Here is a 20431-nt window from a genome sequence, read left to right as displayed (position 1 = left end):
AGCTGAATCACTGTGAAAAAGCAGCTTTGGGGCTATATTAGTTATGATAGGATATATGCTGTCTTCTCAGTTCCTGCAATACAAGCAACTTCACAGTGTGTGTTATTCTCAAGTTCTAAGACAAGTAACTGGTGACACCCCTCCCCTGCCCACCCAGCTCCCCTTCTTCCTTCTGATGGGAGAGACTCCGGATTGAGTTTGACTCCATTTGGGCCATCTTCAGTTGAATTAGCTGTTGACTTGTGGAGTCATGGGGTTTTTCTTCTGCCATATTCGATTAGGAAGGGAAAATGGGTGGAGAAGAAACTTTTTGTGCCACATTCTATCCAGCTGCTGATTGTGTTTTGGGAAATGGAGGAGGCCAAGAAGGAAACGGAGAAGTACAGTCTGTGGTGACTTTGAATCCACCAGACTGTGGGTATATAAATCTCTCCACTCTCTGCCTGAGTGAGACGGATGTTTTGCAGCCTCACAGAAGATGATCTCTCTATGAAAACATGAATGTCGAGTGTCATATTCAGACATGAGCAATGACTGCCCTCTGTTGTTCCTGAACTTGGAAAATGGGTGCCAGTGGAAAAATCAACAAGTCTAGCTGTCACTGAGGAAAGCAGTTCAGGGAGATTTTTGGTTTTATCCACTGCCAATCTCAACTCACCAAATGTGCAGGCTACATATGTTTAGAATTAGCAAGTAACGGTGTATCCTTCATTTCCCCATTGCCCATCTCCCACTCTGGAGGTGGCTTGTTCAAAGTGGAACTAAGCTTCCATGGCTCCTGGAGGTCACTCATTTCTCTTTACAGGTGCAGTGGAAAGAGCTCCCCACAACTTAGGTCTTCCAAAGGACCACCTTGCTTACTGAGCTCTCATTAGGTCTGGAGCTCTTATTTTCATAGCTCTCCAGAGGGCTAACGAGCTTTTAAGAAACACCTGCAGCAAGTCCCGATTCCACACAGCCACCTAAGTTTTCAGAGAATGTTTTCAAGAGTGCTGTGGTGGTGGGGGGAATCAGGGGTGGAAGGTGGGGGGCAAATTCCTTGCCCAGATAAATGGAATAAGCGCTACGAAGGAAGCTAATCTAACATTCACATTCACTTTTCTTTCTTTTTTTTAACTGATATACCCAAGCTCTAATGCCTTCATTTCCCCTTCATTTGCAACAGCAAAGCCTCCTTGACCAGAAAAGTAAATGTGCAGTTGGCAAGAGCTGAATAGAGGTCTGCTTAAATGATTCTTAATTTATGTTAAAATGCTAAGAGCAGTTTTCCAGGTCCCTGTTGAATACCTCACGAAATGAAGTTTCAAATCCTACCTTTAAAAAAGGAGCTAAAAGACTGAAAAACATTCCCTTTAATTTTAGCTGCCCTAGCTCTATCTTTTAATCTTGCCTACTGAGATCCAGCAACTGGATCTTAGAGCCCTGGTCTATAAGTCAGAGACCTGCTTTCTATTCTCTCCTCCAAAACAACAACAAAAAAAATAATGTTAGTTTGATGTCATCAAACAGCACCTTTGCTTGTCTTTTTAGAAACTGGACCGTGACTTGATGAAAGTATGTGAAGAATCATAATCATGCCATTTCTTAGTATTTTTTTACATTTGTAACATGTTCTACTTTTTTAAATTCTTGTCTTCTTGGAAGGAAATCATGAAGTAATTGACTATTTTAACTGTGAACTCTTTACACTCTTGATTGTTATGGCCGAATCTTTAAGCCATTTGAATGCAGTTCCAAAGAATAGCAAGGAGAGATAAGAAAGCCTTCCTCATCTATCAATGCAAAGAAATAGAGGAAAACAATAGAATGGGAAAGACTAGAGATCTCTTCAAGAAAATTAGAGATAGCAAGGGAACATTTCATGCAAAGATGGGCTCAATAAAGGACAGAAGTGGTAAGGACCTAATAGAAGCAGAAGATATTAAGAAAAGGTGGCAAGAATACACAGAAGAACTGTACCAAAAAAAAATCTTCAAGACCCAGATAATCACAATGGTGTGATCACTCACTTAGAGCCAGACATCCTGGAATGTGAAGTCAAGTGGGTCTTAGGAAGCATCATAATGAACAAAGCTAGTGGAGGTGATGGAATTCAAGTTGAACCACTTCAAATCCTGAAAGATGACACTGTGAAAGTGCTGCACTCAATATGTCAGCAAATATGGAAAATCAGCAGTGGCCACAGGACTGGAAAAGGTCAGTTTTCATTCCAATCCAAAGAAAGGCAATCCCAAAGAATGCTCAAACTACTGCACAATTGCATTCATCTCACATGCTAATCAAGTAATGCTTAAAATTCTCCAAGCCAGGCTTCAACAATATGTGAACCGTGAACTTCCAGATGTTCAAGCTGGTTTTAGAAAAGGCAGAGGAACCAGAGATCAAATTGCCAAGATCTGCTGGATCATTGAAAAAGCAAGAGAGTTCCAGAAAAACATCTATTTCTGTTTTATTGACTATGCCAAAGCCTTCGACTGTGTGGATCACAATAAACTGTGGAAAATTCTGAAAGAGATGGGCATACCAGACCAACTGACCTGCCTCCTGAGAAACCTGTATGCAGGTCAAGAAACAACAGTTAGAACTGGACATGGAACAGCAGACGGGTTCCAAATAGGAAAAGGAGTCTGTCAAGGCTGTATATTGTTACCCTGCTTATTAACTTACATGCAGAGTACATCATGAGAAACACTGAGTTGGAGGAAGCACAAGCTGGCATCAAGATTGCCGAGAGAAATATCAATAACCTCAGATATGCAGATGACACCTCCCTTATGGCAGAAAGTGAAGAACAAAAGAGCCTCCTGATGAAAATGAAAGAGGAGAGTGAAAAAGTTGGCTTAAAGCTCAACATTCAGAAAACTAAGATCATGGCATCTGGTCCCATCACTTCATGGCAGATAGACGGGGAAACAGTGGAAACAGTGGCACTTTATTTTTCTGGGCTCCAAAATCACTGCAGATGGTGATTGCAGCCATGAAATTAAAAGATATTTACTCCTTGGAAGGAAAGTTATGACCAACCTGGATAGCATATTAAAAAGCAGAGACATTACTTTGCCAACAAAGGTCTGTCTGGTCAAGGCAATGGTTTTTCCAGTGGTCATGTATGGATATGAGAGTTGGACTATAAGGATGGCTGAGCGCCGAAATATTGATGCTTTTGAACTGTGGTGTTGGAGAAGACTCTTGAGTCCCTTGGACTGCAAGAATATCCAACCAGTCCATCCTAAAGGAAATCAATCCTGGGTGTTCATTAAAAGGACTGATGTTGAAGCTGAAACCCCAATACTTTGGCCACCTCATGTGAAGAGCTGACTCATTGGAAAAGACCTTGATGCTGGGAAGGACTGGGGGCAGGAGGAGAAGGGGAGGACAGAGGATGAGATGGTTGGATGGCATCATCAACTCGATGGAAGTGGGTTTGGGTGGACTCCGGAAGTTGGTGATGGACAGGGAGGCCTGGCATGCTGTGGTTCACGGGGTCGCAAAGAGTCGGACACGACTGAGCGACTGAACTGAGCTGAACTGAATCTTTAAACCAGGTTGATTTTCATCTGCCACTCAACATATTGAAGACATCTAGTTTAAAATTTTAACACTGTTTATTGAACAGAGGTATAATCATGGTGATATACACCAGGAGATAAGTGCTTAAAAATAAGTATTGAAATAGTTTAAAAATGTGATATTTTTAAAGAAAATTTATAACAGGCTTTCTCCAAATAAATAGAGATGTTTTTTAAAATGATCTTTACAGTGATGCCACTTCATAACTTGGGATAATAGTTGTCAATTATTATTTTTAACTGAGGTGGTTAATCATCCAATGCAGTTTTGGCTTTTTTAAAAATCATTTTAAATTTTTTAAATTTAAGTTTTGCCTATAACTATGTTGAGTTCCATAGGAGATCATAAAGACATATAAGATCTTATGCTGGTACAATTTATAGTTTAGATCAAAGTGTGTGTGTGTGTGTGTGTGTGTGTAGCGGAGGGTATAACACAAATGATCAGTGTTAAATGAGGCATGCCAATGCTTTTTAAAAAAAAAGTTTACATTTTATATTGCAGTACATTGATTAACAGTGCTGTGTTGGTTTTTGGTGTACAGCTAAGTGATTCAGTTATATATGTGCATGCATCTTTTCTTTTTTCAAATTCTTTTTAAATTTAGGTTATTATAGGATACTGAGCAGAGTTCCCCGGGCTATACAGTAGGTCCTTGTTAGTTATCTATTTTATCATATTGTTTTTAAATAATTATTTATGCAACATTTGTCGAAGACCTAGTAAGTCTCTAGATACAAAAATAGTCATGAAACATAAATAGTTTCCAGTTGAGAGAAATTGGGTATGGAAAAGGAAGCTGTGAGTAGCCAAGGGTATCTCTAATTGTTCAGATGGTATTAAATTGTCCTTCTTATTTGGGGGCTTTATAGAATGTTGCTGTGGCAACGAAGTGGAGGCCCCGTAGGCTTCTTTTTTTTTCCTTTTTCCGGGCTGCACCACACTGCTGCGGGATCTTACTTCCCCAACCAGGGATTGAGCCCAGGCCCTTGGCAGTGAGAGCACAGAGTCCTAACCACTGGACCACCGGGGAAGTCTTTGGTTATCTATTTTAAACACAGCAGTGAGTATCTCTCAATCCAAAATTCCCAGAGGCACACTGATTCTAAACGCAAGCAGCTCAGAGAAGAAAGACAAGGTGAACATTTAAAGGACCATGACTAAAATTTCAGACGTAGGCTAGGTAGGAGAGGAGAGATTGGGGATGTGAAGACCATGTAAGAGACTGAAGGGAGGCGTGCCATAGCTTGATACTCATTTCTCCACTAGGCTTGTCCACCTAGATGGCTCTAACCTAAAAATCACCCCAAAGTGAACTTACCCTCTTCTCTCTGAAACCCTCTCTCCTTCTGTGTCCCAGCAGGGGACACCAGGGCACACCCGGTTTCTTAGACTAGAAAGCGGGGAGGGATGCTAGACTCTCCCCACCCCCTTCTTTCTCTTCTCTTCCGTCCTCCCTCTGCCCTGGGGCTGTCTTTTGAGAGCTCCCAGGAAGATCGCTGCCACAGATCTGAGGTCAGCTCTCTGTAGTCATGATCTCCTACCCGCCCCCTCATTTCAATTCTCCTTATTCATTATTCCTTTTGAGAGATGTGTTCTTGAATTTCTAACCTTGGCAGGAATATTGTCAGATCTGTGAAGGGATCCAGATTGACGACCCAATTCTCCCAAGCCCTTTCTCGAGGTAATAAAGCTTCTGACTCAGTTTCCAAGTGTCCCACACGGCAGTCCACCTCTGCCCAGGCCAACCAGCTCGGACACAATCTCTGGTTACGGTCCCAGCTTTCCTGATGCCCTCTTATTCAGTCCTGCTCTGCCTGCCCTGGTTTAGATGTTCAAAATCTTTAGCTTGGTAGATTAAGTTAACACATGTTTGTGTTAGTTGCTGAGTGGTGTTCGACTCTTCTGTGACCCCATGGACTGTAGCCCTCCAGGCTCCTCTGTCCATGGGATTCTCCAGGCAAGAATACTGGAGTGGGTTGCCATTCCCTTCTCCAGAGGATCTTCCCCAGTCAGGGATCAAACCTGGATCTTCTGCATTGCAGGCAGATTCTTTACCATCAGAGTCACCAGGAAAGCCCAGGTTGAGTTAATAAGTTCAGCCAATATTTACTCTCCCCCTCCTCCACCCACTGGGTGGAGAATCCCGCTGTGCCCTACAGACTCTGAGCTTGGCCATGAAGCTTTGGCTAGCATGGTGTGGACAGAAGGGACCCTGTGCTAGCTCTGAGCAGAGGCTTCAGGAAACCTTGCCCGTTTCTGTCCTGCACTCCTGCCATCCACCCATAGGAGCGCATGGCACAGAGAAGCCATCACTCGTCCATCCTGGGTCCTGAAATGAAAGACCCAGGGAACACGTGTGAATCAGCCAAGCCCAGCTGAGTGAAAACCAACCCTCAGTTGACCCGCAGATGCATGAATGAAAAATAAATGCTTGTGGTTGTAAGACACCAAGGTTTTGGAAATGAATATTTGTTGTTATAAACCACTGAGATTTTGGATTGTTTATTACGGTGGTAAAACCTGACAGATATATCTGAATTTTTCAAAACCTCCTTCCTAATCTTCCAGTCTCCAATCATACCTTCCTCCGTCTATCCTTCATGTTGGATTCAATAAAAATTCTTCAGTAGCTCTTATGTCCCTCAGGATAAAAAACGAAGATGGAATAAAAGACTTACCTGCTCAGCCTGCCCTCCCACTTTTTTCTGTCTTGCTTTTTACACTCTAGCCATACCTCACGCCCTTATGTTCCTATGATTCACATATTTGAATTATATTTGTCTATGTTCCCTTTTGCAAATGCTGTCAATTCTGAGTCCAGTACGTCTGTCTGATCCCCACTCTCACTCCAGCACGTTCACCTGAAAAATTCTGGTAAGTTTTCAGTGTTGCCACATCTGAGCTTCTCCCCTGGCTTCTCAAAGCTCTGAAAACAATTTGTACAATTCCATGAGAGGACAGTTTGTTTTGAAATAGATTACTTTTTTTTTTTTTTTTAATCTGTCTTTCAGTTAGATTGTGAACAATTTGCTGACACAAAGTTTCTCTCTTTGTATTTTTACTCTCAGGACTTAATAAATGAAGCAATTTCAATACATGCTTAGTTGGTTTGGAAATTTAATCTGCATAATGTCTCTATCATCCAGTTGAATCACTTACACTGAATGTAACACTGGATTTAAGTGATTCTCACCAAGATGCTACTTCTCGAACTATGCTTGAATCCTCGGATGAATACTCTCACGTACCCAATGACTAGGTCAAGAAATACAGCATTTCTAGCCCCCTCCTTCTTCTCTTACTGGTCACTACAACATTTTGGCAGAAAAAAGCACTATTCTGACTTCTAACCCCATAGATTTGTTTTGCCTACTTTAAAACAATACATGAATGGAATCACAGGTGCATTTTTGTGTCTGGCTTCTTTTGCTCAACATTATAGTTTGCAAAGATTCATTCAAATTGTTGTGAACAGCAGCAGTTCATTTCACTGCTCTGTAGCACTCTGTGGCATACATATAACACATTTTATTTATCCATTCCACCAGCAATAGATATTTAGATTGGTTCCAGTTCTTGACTCTTATGGATAAAGGTATTACGAATATTTTTAATCTGTGTCTTTCGGTGTGCATGTATGAATTTCTATTGAGTATAAACCTAAGAGTGGAATTTTGGGGCCACAGAGTATATATACATTCACTTTTGGCAGATACTTCTAGACTCTTCTTCAAGGCAATTGTACCAATTTGTGTCCCTATCAGTGGTGTGTGAGAGTACTTATTTTGCATCCTCACCAACTCCTAATATTTTCAGTCTTTTTAATTTTAGTGATTCTGGTAGATGTGCTTTGACTTTAATTTATGCATAACTTTTTTTTTTTTTTTTGGCCATGCCACGTGGCATGCAGGATCTTCCCCAACCAGGGATTGAACTCATGCCCTTTGCATTGGTAGTATGGAGTCTTAACACTAGATCACCAGGGAAGTCCTGTTTGGGCTTTAATTTGCCTTTCTTGAATGACTAATGACACTGAACACTTAAATAGTATGTTTATTTCATATTTAGATATCTTTTGTGAAATCCTTTTTTTTTCTATCAGATTACCTTTTCCTTATCTATCTAATATTTTATACTACGTTTTGCTTCTATCTTCCCAAGAGAGATTTGCTTATAATTTTCTTTTGTTATAGTAATGGTTATTCTGATCTCATAAAATGAGATGAAAAATGTTCTTTCTGTAGTCTCTGGAAAAGTTTGTTTTTAGTGTATTTTATGAAAGTATAGTTGATTTACAATGATGTGTTCATTTCTGCTGAACAGTGAATTGATTCAGTTGTATTCTTTTTCATATTCTTTTCCATTATGATTTATCACAGGATACTGTGTTATATAGTAGGACTTTGTTGTTTATCAATTTTATATGTATGGAAAAATTAAATGTGAGAGTTGTATTATTTCTAATTTCTTCTCTAAAAGTCAGTATGTATGCATGCTAAGTCGCTTCAGCTAGCGTGTTGGCAAAGTGCCCAACTCTTTGCCACCCCATGGACTGTAGCCCGCCAGTCTCCTCTGTCCATGGAATTTCCCAGGCAAGAATACTGGAGTGGGTTGCCATGCCCTCCTATAGGGGATCTTACCGACCCAGGGATTGAACTCCCAACTCTTATGTCTCTTGCATTGGCAGGCAAGTTCTTTACCACTAGCAGCATCTGCAAAGCCCGAGAGTTAGTATGAAAGTGAAAGTGAGTCACTCAGTCATGTCTGACTCTTTGCAACCCCACGGACTGTATAGTCCATGGAGTTCTCCAGGCCAGAATACTGGAGTGGGTAGCCCTTCCTTTCTCCAGGGGATCTTCCCAACCCAGGGATCGAACCCAGGTCTCCTGCATTGCAGGTGGATTCTTTACCAGCTGAGCCACAAGCCCAAGAATACTGGAGTGGGTAGCCTATCCCTTTTCCAGGGGATCTGCCTGACCCAGGAATAGAAGTGGGGTCTCCTGCATTGCAGGTGGATTGTTTACCAACAGAGCTACCAGGGAAGCCCAAGAGTCAGCATACACAGTGCTTAAGCTTATGGGCCTTGGAATCAGACTGCTGAGACTGAATCATGGCTTTCTGCTTTCTTATCATGTTGACTTTGGAGAATTTATATAACCAGTTTGTTCCTCAGCTTTCCCATCTGTAAAATGGCGGTAAAAAAAGTACCAACTTTATAAAATTATTGTCAAGACCTTATGAGTTTTACATGTAAAATTTTTAGTAATGTGCTTGGTGCATAGTAGGAGTTTAATAATAATTAGCTATTATAATTATTTATTCATCAAATCAGTGCTCTGGTTATAATACAGTCTTTCATAGACGCTGAGGCTGTATTCTCTTTATGGTGTTGGTTCAACAATAAGCCTTACGTGGGTTGAGGATCTAAGTACAACCTTTTAAATGGGGTGCCAAAAATCAAATTCTTCTTCACACTTGGTTTTTTCTCTGTTTTGTGAAATATGAGGCAAAAGACATCAGAAACTTTCTGTAGAAACAGTACCCAGAGAAAGACACGGGTCTTTCAGGGTGCTTTCAGCAGTGTTGTAGGTGGGTGTGGGTCCACAGGGCAGATAATCCAGTGGTTAGAAAGGAGTCAGGACTTTTTTGATTTCGCTGCCTGGGTAACTGACCTCAGAGATTCACAGTTTTTCTTTTTAACAAAAGGAAGCCCAGCCTTCCCAGGGTGTGGTTTGAATTCCTGATTTGGCGGTTGTTAGGGGCTCTAAAAATGCCATGGAGCTTTAAAGCGAAGATAGAATCATTACTATGCAAATCTTTTTTTTTTTTTTCTTTCAGCCTTTGTGCCCCTAAAACACCACTTAAGTGGGATGTCTTTTTTCATCTGGCTTAGAGCCGAGATTTAAGACACATGGTTCTCTGATTAACTCTGAAACCATTAGCACCACATCTTCATCAGGAAAACCACAGAAATTAGGGTTAAATGGGTCCCCTTGTGACTTTTCTCTTCTTCCAGCTTTACCGGTTTCTCTCTGCTTCCACTGTGTCTTCTCTGTCTGCTTTTTATTTGGGAACAAATTATCTGTTCCAGATCTCCACGCATAGTCTTATTTTTGCATAGTTCCTGGCCTATAGTAAGGACTTCATGTAGGCAGTGTTCCTCTCAGTCATTTTCTTCTGAGCAACAAAAGACAGAAAGATAACAAAAACTGCTGGAGATTCCTGTTGTTTACAGGTGTCTGGTCTCCTGAAGACAGTTGTTCCCCTCTACGTGCTCCATACAGCCACAGAAATCTCTGCCATTTCAAAAAATAATTTTTATAATGTTGTGCTTTCACATAACCTCATCTTTTATAGCACAGATTGTGTGTGCATGCTAAGTTGCTTCAGTCGTGTCTGATTCCGTGCAACCCCATGGACTATAGCCTGCCAGGCTCCTCTGTCCATGGGATTCTCCAGGCAAGAATCCTGGAGTGGGTTGCTATGCCCTCCTCCAGGGGATCTTCCCGACCCAGGGATCGAACCCGTATCTCTTTCTTCTAACCTGCATTGGTAGGCAGGTTCTTTACCACTAGCACCACCTGGGAAGCCAATCACACATGTGATTATGTGTACTTAAAATAGATCGTCCCCTTGGTAGGTACAGCTCCTACCAAGTTAAGATTTTATTATGGATACTAATCTTTTTCTTTTGTTCTACTGATATATAACCTTTTCCTTCTATGCATGTGTCCTACTTACATTTAAAAAATTTTTGATTACATAAGTATTATATGAGTACAGTCTCCTTTTAAAAAACTTAAGACATTATGAAGAAAACTAAGATCCTCTGATTGACACTTTCAATTTGGAATGGATCTTTTTCAGGTTTTTAAAAATATTTCTTATAAATGGGAACTAAAATCCCACAAACCAAAATGATAGTAATAATAATAATACTTATTATTATTATTAAATAAAGTCAAGTGTCTGACAATTGTGTCATGTTCATCAGTTCTTTTTCTATTTTTGTCTATGGATTTTTCTCCTGGACATATAGTGACATTTTCATGCCGCTGTGTATGCCTGATTATTTCCTTAATGGATTCTGGACACTAAATCTTACACTGTTGAGCTCCTGATTTTGCTGTCTTCCTTTAGTGAGTATTGTGCATTGTTCTAGCAAGCGGTGAAACTATGCAGTGCGTTTCATTCCTCTTGATTCTTTGAGCTTTGCTAGGGTACGTTTAGAACGGTCTTCACTCTAGTGCTAATTTAGCTCTAGTATGAAGTCTGGTCTTTCTGAGGTCTCTACTAAATGCTGTTCATATTACGAAGTTTCTTTGCTCTGAGTGTTGAACTGTTCCTATCCGCATCCTGGGAATGCTTCAGCCCACTGCTTTCCTACTTTCAGCCTCAAGGAGTTTTATTCCATGGATGTGGAGATTAGTACTCTGCCAAACACTCCAGAGAACTCCTTTGCAGATCTTTAAAATGGTCTCTTCAGTTTCCTCAGCTCTGGTATTCTGTTCCATAAATTCTAGTCACCTGGACTTCCCTGAACTGTAATCTCTGTTCCTCTTAACCCTGTGAAGATACTGAAGATCCTGGGGTGTGTATTAATCGCTTCCTTGAGCTCCCTAGACACTGTCACCTACCCGAAAGCCAAGAAGATCCTAGGACTTATCTTGCTTGCTTCCCTCTTTCCAAAGATCACAGGCTAATGCTGCCCACTGCCCAATGTCTGAACAGAGTTACTTTATGTATTTTGTCCAGTTTCCTTATTATTTTCAGCGGGAGGGTAATTCTGTTAGCCCTTCCATGATATTTTTGCTTTCTATTAACCATATATATATATATATTTTTTTTTTTTGCAGAGTCAAAAACTTTAATTCCACTAAAACTCAGACGTACAGAGAAAATGTGTTGTCTTTCTTTACATTAGAACTCTTAGCATTTCTTTGGAGCCCCCACTCACTGATTATCAGGAGAATTTCATTCTTTTGAAGCAATTGAATTTTCTTTGTTTCATAATTTTACTTTTAAGTCTAGAAAATGTCCTATTCTTCTAGTGGTCACCCTTGAATTTAGGTCTCTTCCAACGAGGATATTGGATCAGAGTTACACGGCACAGTGTAACTCTGCACAGGCTGTGTACTTAATGACTCTAGGGGAAATCACTTACATGTACTTGTGCAACATTACAGCTGGTATACATTACGATCTATATATATTCGATCATATTTTTATTTTTTTCATTACTATTGAATAATAGTTTGTATGGATATAGTATTTTATGTTCAAAATTATTTCTCTTTAGATATATAAAAATAACACTTCATTGAAAAGCAGTCACCTAGGTTGAGTCCCACAATCCATTTGTCCTATAACTTTTCAGTAGCAACCAAAAAAGCTATTTATTTACTCTCAAACTGTTATTTCATTCTCATTAAAAGATACTGATGAAGTTAAAAATAAATAAATAAATAAATAAAAAGTAGTCACCTATGTTACTTTTGAGATTTTGGATATAAATCTGATTCTCCGTGCATTTTAGATGATCCATGTTTCTGGTAGCTTTTAGGATTTTCTCTTTATCCTTGATATTCTAGCTTTTCAGTGCCTGTATTCAAAGTATAGATTTTTAAATGGTTTTTTTTTTTTTCTGCTTGGCAGTCTGGTTTATTTTTCTTTCTTTCTTTTTTTTTTTTTCTTTTTTTGAGGAAGCATGATGTTCTTAAATTCTGAGAAAATTTTGTTATTATTACTTTATTTATTGCTTGTCCTATAATGTCTCTGGGGCGTCCCTGGTGGCTCAGTGGTAGAGAATCCTCCTGCAAATGCAGTATACACGGGTTTGATCCCTGGGTTGGGAAGATGCCCTGGAGAAAGGTGTGACAACCTACTTCAGTATTCTTGCTTGGAGAATTCCACAGACAGAGGAGCCTGGCTGGTTACAGTCCATGGGGTTGCAAGAAAGTTGGACACAATGTGGCAACTAAACAATAATCACAACGACAACAACAACATCTTTCTAGTCTGTTTGAAAGCGCGTTCATGCCTAGTTGCTTCAGTCGGGTCTGACACTGGGACCCAATGGACTGTAGCCCGCAGGCTCCTCTGCCCATGGGATTCTCCAGGCAAGAATACTGGATTGGGTTGCCATGCCCTCCTCCAGGGGATCTTACCAACCCAGGGATTGAACTGACATGTCTTATGTCTAAACAAATGTTGGTACTTTTGTATCTATTCTTGTCATTCAAATTTTTTTCATTAAAAAAACCTTTTATTTTTTTACTGTGGGCTATGATTCTTCAGCCACATTTTCCAGTTCAGTAGTTCTTTAATTTTGTAGTAAAAGAATTACTTTAATTGGTAATTACTCCATATATTAGATTTTAAAAAAATATTTTTATTTTTAAATAATTTTAGGTTTAAAAATGTGTTATAAAGTTAGAGTTCCCATATACTTTCACCCAGCTTCCCTTAATGTTAACATATACAGTCATAGTACAATTATCAAAACTAACATTGGTAGAGCAGTGTTAATTAAATATAGACCTTACGTGAATATTACCAGTGTTTTCCATTGATGTTCTTTTTTGTGTTGTGTTTCAGGATCCAACACAAGATCTCACAATGTATTTAGTTGTCACATATTCCTATTCTCTTCCAAACTGTGACAGTTCTTTAGTCTTTCACTGTCTTTCATGAACTTGGTGCTTTTAAAAACAGCTTTGTTGAGGTATAATTAAATACTGTAAGTTGCACAGATTTAAAATGGCTAATTTTATATTTTTGCATATGTACACACCTATGAAACTATCACCACAATCAAAATAATGAACCCATCCATCGTTACTGAATTCCAGAATGTCCTTGTGTGCCCTTGGACTCCTACTTCCTTGCCTTCCTTCACCTCCTGTGACCTGGCAACCATGGATCTGCTACCTCTCACTTTAGTGTTTTTTTTTTTTAATATATTTTAATGCAATTTTTAAAGGTTATAATCCATTTATAGTTACTACAGAATATTAGCTATATCCCTTGCATTGTGTAATACACCCCTGAGCATATCTTCACCCAACAGTTCATGCCTCCCACTTCCCTACCCTATATTGCTCCCACCCACCCCTGTCCCCATTGATAGACAGCAGTTTAGTCTCTGTGAGTCTCCTTTTTTGTTATATTCACTAACTTTATTGTATTTATCAGGTCCCACAGATAAGCAATATCATACAGTATCATCCTCTGTCTGACTTATTTCACTTAGCATAATGCCCTTCAAGTCCATCCATGTTGCTACAAATGGCAAACTTTCATTCTGTTTTACAGTTTAGTGGTATTCCATTGTGTATATTCTTTACCAACTGAGCTATCAGGGAAGCCCAAGTGAAAATTGCTCAGCCCTGTCCAACTCTTTGCCACCCATGGACTATACAGTCTGTGGAGTTCTCTAGGCCAGAGTGCTGGAGTGGGTAGCCTGTCCCTTCTCCAGGGGATCTTCTGAACTCAGGGATTGAACCCAGGTCTCCCGCATTGCAGGCAGATTCTTTACCAGCTGAGCCACAAGGGAAGTCCAAGAATACTGGAGTGGGTAGCCTATCCCTTCTCCAGAGGATCTTCCCAACCCAGGGATCGAACCCAGGTCTCCTGCAATACAGGCGAATTCTTAGCCAACTGAGCTATCAGGTGGCTCAGAGGTTAAAGCGTCTGCCTGCAATGCGGGAGACCTGGGATTGATCCCTGGGTCTGGAAGATTGTCTGGAGAAGGAAATGGCAACCCACTCCAGTGTTCTTGCCTGGGCAATCCCATGTATGGGGAGCCTGGTGGGCTACAGTCCAGGGGTCCCAAGAGTCAGACACAGCTGAGTTTAGTCTACCTCTGCTATCTCTTAATCCTCAGTTGTAGGCCTTAGTATTCATCTTCCTTAAGGGAAAATGAGGCTTTGACTATCTTTTCCTTGTGTTAAACATATATGCATACTTTGTATCCTCAGCATACTTCTCAGAATAGTTGTATATTTATTTTGTTGAGAGCAGTATTTATTGATTGTCTTTATGAATTGATAAAGGCTACAAAATAACCTATGACAGACAACTACTTGTGTCTTTTGTTCCTGGAGTTAACAACTTTCTTTTTGGGGGCATGGAGGATTATTTGCTTAGTTTTCTAGGTGTATGTCCAGCTTCAAACCCTGCCAACTGAGATCTGCTGATGCTCAGACATAACAGGTACTTATGGTAAAATTTCACATTTTTGAAGGAATTTCAATCTTTTTATATCTTCTAATGTGGACAGGTTGTCCTCTGTTACTGAAGAAAGGTCATTCTAGGATCCCCAGCACCATCAGTTTAAAATTCCATTTGGCCTGAATTTCCTGTTTTCAGAATCCTATGTATTACTCTTTCTTCATGCACTCCTTCAGTTTGGTGGAATATAGCCTCTAATAACTTCCTGAGAAAGGATCTGTGGGAGATAGATTTATGAGACCTTGCATGTCTAAAATGTTCTCTTCTTCTGCCATCACACTTTATTGATAGTTTCTTTGGATACATATGCCTGGGTTTTAAATCCTTTCCTTGATAATTAAAAATAAAACATTTCTCAATTGTCTACTAGATTCCAGTGTTGCTTATAAAAACTTGGAGGACATTCTGATTCCTGAATTTATATATTTTATCTGTTTTTACTCCTTGGAATCTATCAACAAACCTTCCTTAGATTAGCACCATCCCCCTGCTTCTGTTTTCAGTGGTAACTTCTGCAGTAACTCACAGGCTTCTTGGAGATTCTGTGGTGTACACTAGATTGGGATTGGCTTTTCTCTACAGGTAGCTTAGGAGTTAGTCTTCTTGAGACACTTATTTGTGTCCAATGGCTTTCTAGCTTCAGATATTTTATAGTGTCCTTTCCTATTCTCGCCATTCTTGTGGATTGTTGCCTTAAAAAGCTTTAACCATATTTCAAAATGAACCAAAAAAAAAAAAAATGTGTGTGCTCAAACGGCCATGTTTACCCCTGGGGAGGACTTCCCTGGTAGCTCAGCTGGTAAAGAGTCTGCCCACAATGCAAGAGACCCTGGGTTGGGAAGATTGCCCTGGAGGAGGGCATGGCAACCCACTCCAGTATTCTTGCCTGGAGCATCCCCATGGACAGAGGAGCCTGGTGGGCTACAGTTAACGGGGTCCCAAAGATTTGAACATGGACTAAGCAACTAAGCACAGCACAGCAGCCTTGGGTATCCTGTTTTGTTTTTTCCTTGCCCCACCACGCGACTTGCAGGATCCTGGTTCCCTGACCAGGGATCGAACCTGTGCCCCCTGCAGCAGAGGCATGGAATCCTAACCACCGGACCACCATGGAATCCTAACCACCGGACCACCAGGGAATTTAATGGATGTATGAAATATATAAAGTGAGCAAAACTCACTGATTTTAAGTTTACAGCTTGATGGATTTTTACATCTATCAACCTATCTATCTACCTTAGTTATCTGTCTGTACATCTATCTTAATCATTAGATAAATTAGGAGATAGATTATTTCTAGCATCCCAAAAAGAACTTTCATGTTCCTTCCATGCCAATACCAATTCCCTCTTGTGATCTCTTCTGACTTCTATCACCATCAAATAATTTTGCTTGTTCTTTTGATTAATAGGAAGATAATTATTATGCAGTCTTTTGTTTTTGACTTATTTCACTCAACATAGCCTCTGAGGGGTTTGTCATTATTGTTACATGTGTCAGTAAAGAGTGTCGTGCTGAAGCTGACTCATTTCAGCTTGCAATTGTGTGCCTGACTTTCCAATTTTGTATTTTATGACTTCATGCTGATAACATGAAACTGGCTATATTGGAAGTATTTATTCCATAAAAGTTAGAAAACACTACCAATCAGGACTTTTTTCCTTCTTAAGGAGCCAGTTGTTAAATGTTTTTGGGCATATCACTGCAATAGTTTTTTTTTTCTTTATATTGTTGTGTAGTATTCCTTTATATGACTATACTATGTTACTTATTCACTGTCTTGTTGATGGACATTTTCGTTATTTCTAGTTTTGCCTATTATGAATAAAGCTGCTTTGAGCATTCTTATTCATATCTCTTAAATAACATATGTTTTTATTTATTTTGGGTATACACTTGGAAGTATGATCGCTGGGTCATGCATTGGGTAGATATTTTGTTTTAGGAGATACTGTCAAACAGTTTTTTTTAAAGAAGTTTCTCCAGTTTATACTTCCACCACCAATGCAGTTTTTCCACATTCTTGTTAACTCTTGGTTTATTAGTGTTTTCAATTTTCCCATTTTGCTGGAGATTTGATGTCTCTCATCATGGTTTGAATTTGCTTGCCTTGAAGAACAATGAAGTGGGACCCCTCTCCTTACATTCAGAATCTTAGCCACTGGGCCACCAGGGAAGTCCCCCAAGTCCTTTAAATTTCCATGTAAATTTTAGATTCATTTGTTAATTTCCAAAAAAAGAGAAAGAGAGAAAAGCAAAAGAAAGATCCTTGCTTGGGTTTGGTTTGGGCTTTTATTGAATCTTTAGATAAATTTGGAAAGAATTAAAATATTAATGATCTTGAATTCTGCCAATCTACTGACATGGTGTGTCTCTTTAATTTATTTAGTTTTTAATTTCTCTTTAATATTTTGCAGTTCTTAGCATAGTGGTCATATACATCTTTTGATAGATTCATTTCTAGTTATTTGATTTTTGAATAAAATTTGTACAAAAATGTGTTTTAAAAAATTTCACTTACCAAGGTTAGGTCCTAAAAAACACAATTAATTTTTGTATATCAATTTTGTTTTTAGTGGTACTTTAAGTTCGCTTATTAATCCTCATAGTTTGCAGATTCCTTTTTGATTTCCGTGTATATAGTAGTGTTTTCTGTAAATAAAGGTAGAGCATTTTTCTTCTTTTCCAATCCTCATACATTTTCCTTCCCTTTCTTTCCAATTGCACTTGAGTAGGGCCTCCGGAACAATGCTGAAAATATTTGATAATGGTGCACATTTTTGTCCTTAACGGAGTGGTACTGGCATCTGGGAGGGAGAGGCCAGAGTTGCTGTTAAACATCCTACGTGCACGAGCCATACGCCCACAACAAAGGATTATCCAGTCACAGTGTCAACAACACTGATTTGAGAACCCTGGTAAAGGCAAGTAGACCAACAGCTCATAAAACTTAGGGCATGGCTGCTAATATTTATAACCTTTGAATCATTTGGGAAACATTAGATTATGATCAGCATACTCCAAAATGTAATTCAGTCTAGAAAATTTTATGTAAAAATGGTTAAGATTTGCAATGATTTGGGGCTTAAAGATCTGCTTCAATTGTCTAAAAAAATTAATTTATGTGGAAGATCTCATTTCCAAATCATGCCAAATGCAAGAAGTATTACAGAAAGGCAAGACCTCTTTACAATTTTTATATTGTTCAGCGATAATTTAAAAAACATTTCTGGCTTGCTGGTTTGATATTTGCACAAAGAGAGTATTTAAAAAAAAGTTCTAAAACAAACTGTGGTTTGGACATCAGGGCCCCAGTGAACATTCTTCCTGTCTATAGAGACTTTTATATAATCATGCACATGGACCTCAGCAGCATCTCGCTATCAGCTGGGAGCTCATTCAGAAGGGACTTCTCCTGCAGACCCATCATCTCTTTCATCTTCAGGGCAGAGGCATCCTTAACTGGGGCATGGAAGAGCCAACTAAATTTTGGTGTAATTGCAGCAGGAATTCTTCTGAATGGGCTGAAGGAGCTGGGGGGGAAGGTGGTATGGAAGGGAATTATGCAGAAGTTCAGGAAAGGATAAACTGTGCTGAAAATAAAAAGAATATGCAACAACATCTGGAAATTGATTGAAAAAAGGCAACAACTAAAAGTTCATCTGGTGAAGAGAAAACAAGACCCAGATTGCCACGAATCTGGAAGGATCTGGAGACTAGAGAAAGTTCTATTAAAAAAAAAAAAGTCCCTGTGGCTATGACCAGGAAGTGAACAAAGTTGACTTGGCTTCCTGACCCAGAAATCTCTGTCTGTATCTCCGCACGCTTTCTGTTGTGAAATCTGCACAGGAAGGAAGCCAGGAGAGCAGTAAATTCCTGTGATAAGGAAAGATGGTACTACTGGGGCAGGACACAAAAGGCGCAGAGCTGATGGAGGCTGTCTCTGGAGCTAACAGGTCGTCTGTTAGGCAGAAATAAGCAAATTTCATTGCCTGTTTGATCACTGCGTTCCACCCATCTCCTCAATGGAATATCTTCTTGAGTCCTAGATCACAGTATCACCCAATGGCTCAGATGACACTGGCTTGTGAAGTGGCCTATGTGTATTTCTCTGTGTGTTTTTATAACACAACAGTGCATAATAACCACTTCAGCCGCACTGGTCATAAATCATGCTATCATCACAGTCTCCGATCATGCAAGTTCACGGTTCTCCCTGTCCATCTGAAGAGTGAAGAGAGCCTAGCATTTTCCAGTGGACCTCGGTGTCCTCATTGGAGTCACGGAGGGATGGCTGTGTAATGCAACCTCCAGTTACAAAGTGAATGTCATATCAAGTCTCCAGGGACGATGAGGTGAGGACCACCAGAGTTGCTGGCTGGTATTGCTTGTGGAGACTCGGAAGTAGGACAAAACACCCTTCTCCGTTAGGATTGCCGTAGGGTTGTTTGTCAAGAACCTGGCCATGTTTCTCAGGAAGCTCACAGATTTCTTCCTGCTGCAGTGTTTTCATTCTTTGTTAGCAAGCCCTTTCCCTTAGTTCTTCTGGGAGAGGAAGTTTGGCCCACTCTGTAACTCTGAGCCTTGAATTTCAGACGGATGCCTTTTGTAGTCCCTGTTATATACTAATCTTTGGAGAGGAGGAAGGCAGGAAAATCTATTTGGAAAGTATTTTTGCCTCCGAAGACAAGAATGACACAGTACACAACCAACCATTGTTATGATTTGACTTCATCCACCCCAAATTTGTAACTCCCAGTACCATGTGATTTATTTGGAATAAGACTTTTAAAGAAGTAATTAAGTTAAAATGAGGCCATGAAAGGTGGGCCCTAATACAATATGGGGCTTCCCAGGTGGCTCAGTAGTAAAGAATCTGCCTGCAATGCAGGAAATGTGATTTGATCCCTGGGTCAGGAAGATCCCCTGGAGAAGGAAATGGTAACCCACTCCAGTATTCTTGCCTAGAGAATCCCCATGGATGGAGGAGCCTGGTGGGCTACAGTCCATGGGGTAGCAAAAGGTTGGACACGACTGAGGTGACTAAACAATACAACATGACTGGTGTCCTTATAAGAAGAGGAGATTAGAACACAGAGGGACAATCGTGTGAAGATATACAGAGAGATGTCTGTCTGCAAGCCAAGGAACAGGACCTCAGTAAAAACCAATGCTGCCAACACCTTGATCCTAGACTGCCAGCCTTCAGGACTGGGGAGAGAATACATTTTCATTGTTTAAGCAATCCAGTTGGTAGGTAGTTCGTTATGACAGCCCTAGCAAACTAATACACTCATAGACAGCTTGATGTATTTTTCTGCATAAACTATAGGGGAGTATAGAAGTGAAGGCCTTCCCTGGTAGCTCAGTCAGTAAAGAATCTGTCTGCAATGCAGGAGACCCGGGTTCAATCCCTGGGTTGGGAAGATCCCCTGGAGGAGGGCATGGCAACCCACTCCAATATTCTGGCCTGGAGAATCCCTATGGACAGAGGAGCCTGGTGGGCTACAGTCCATGGGGTCACAAAGAGTTGGACATGACAGAGCAACTAAGCATAGCACAGCACATAGAAGTGAAACAGAAAACTTGGGTTAGGAAGCAGGCTACCATTGTAGGCACCTGGGGC

The sequence above is a fragment of the Muntiacus reevesi genome, chromosome 13, assembly GCF_963930625.1.
Source record: "Muntiacus reevesi chromosome 13, mMunRee1.1, whole genome shotgun sequence".
Lineage (NCBI taxonomy): Eukaryota > Metazoa > Chordata > Mammalia > Artiodactyla > Cervidae > Muntiacus > Muntiacus reevesi.
This window is presented reverse-complemented; position numbering follows the sequence as displayed.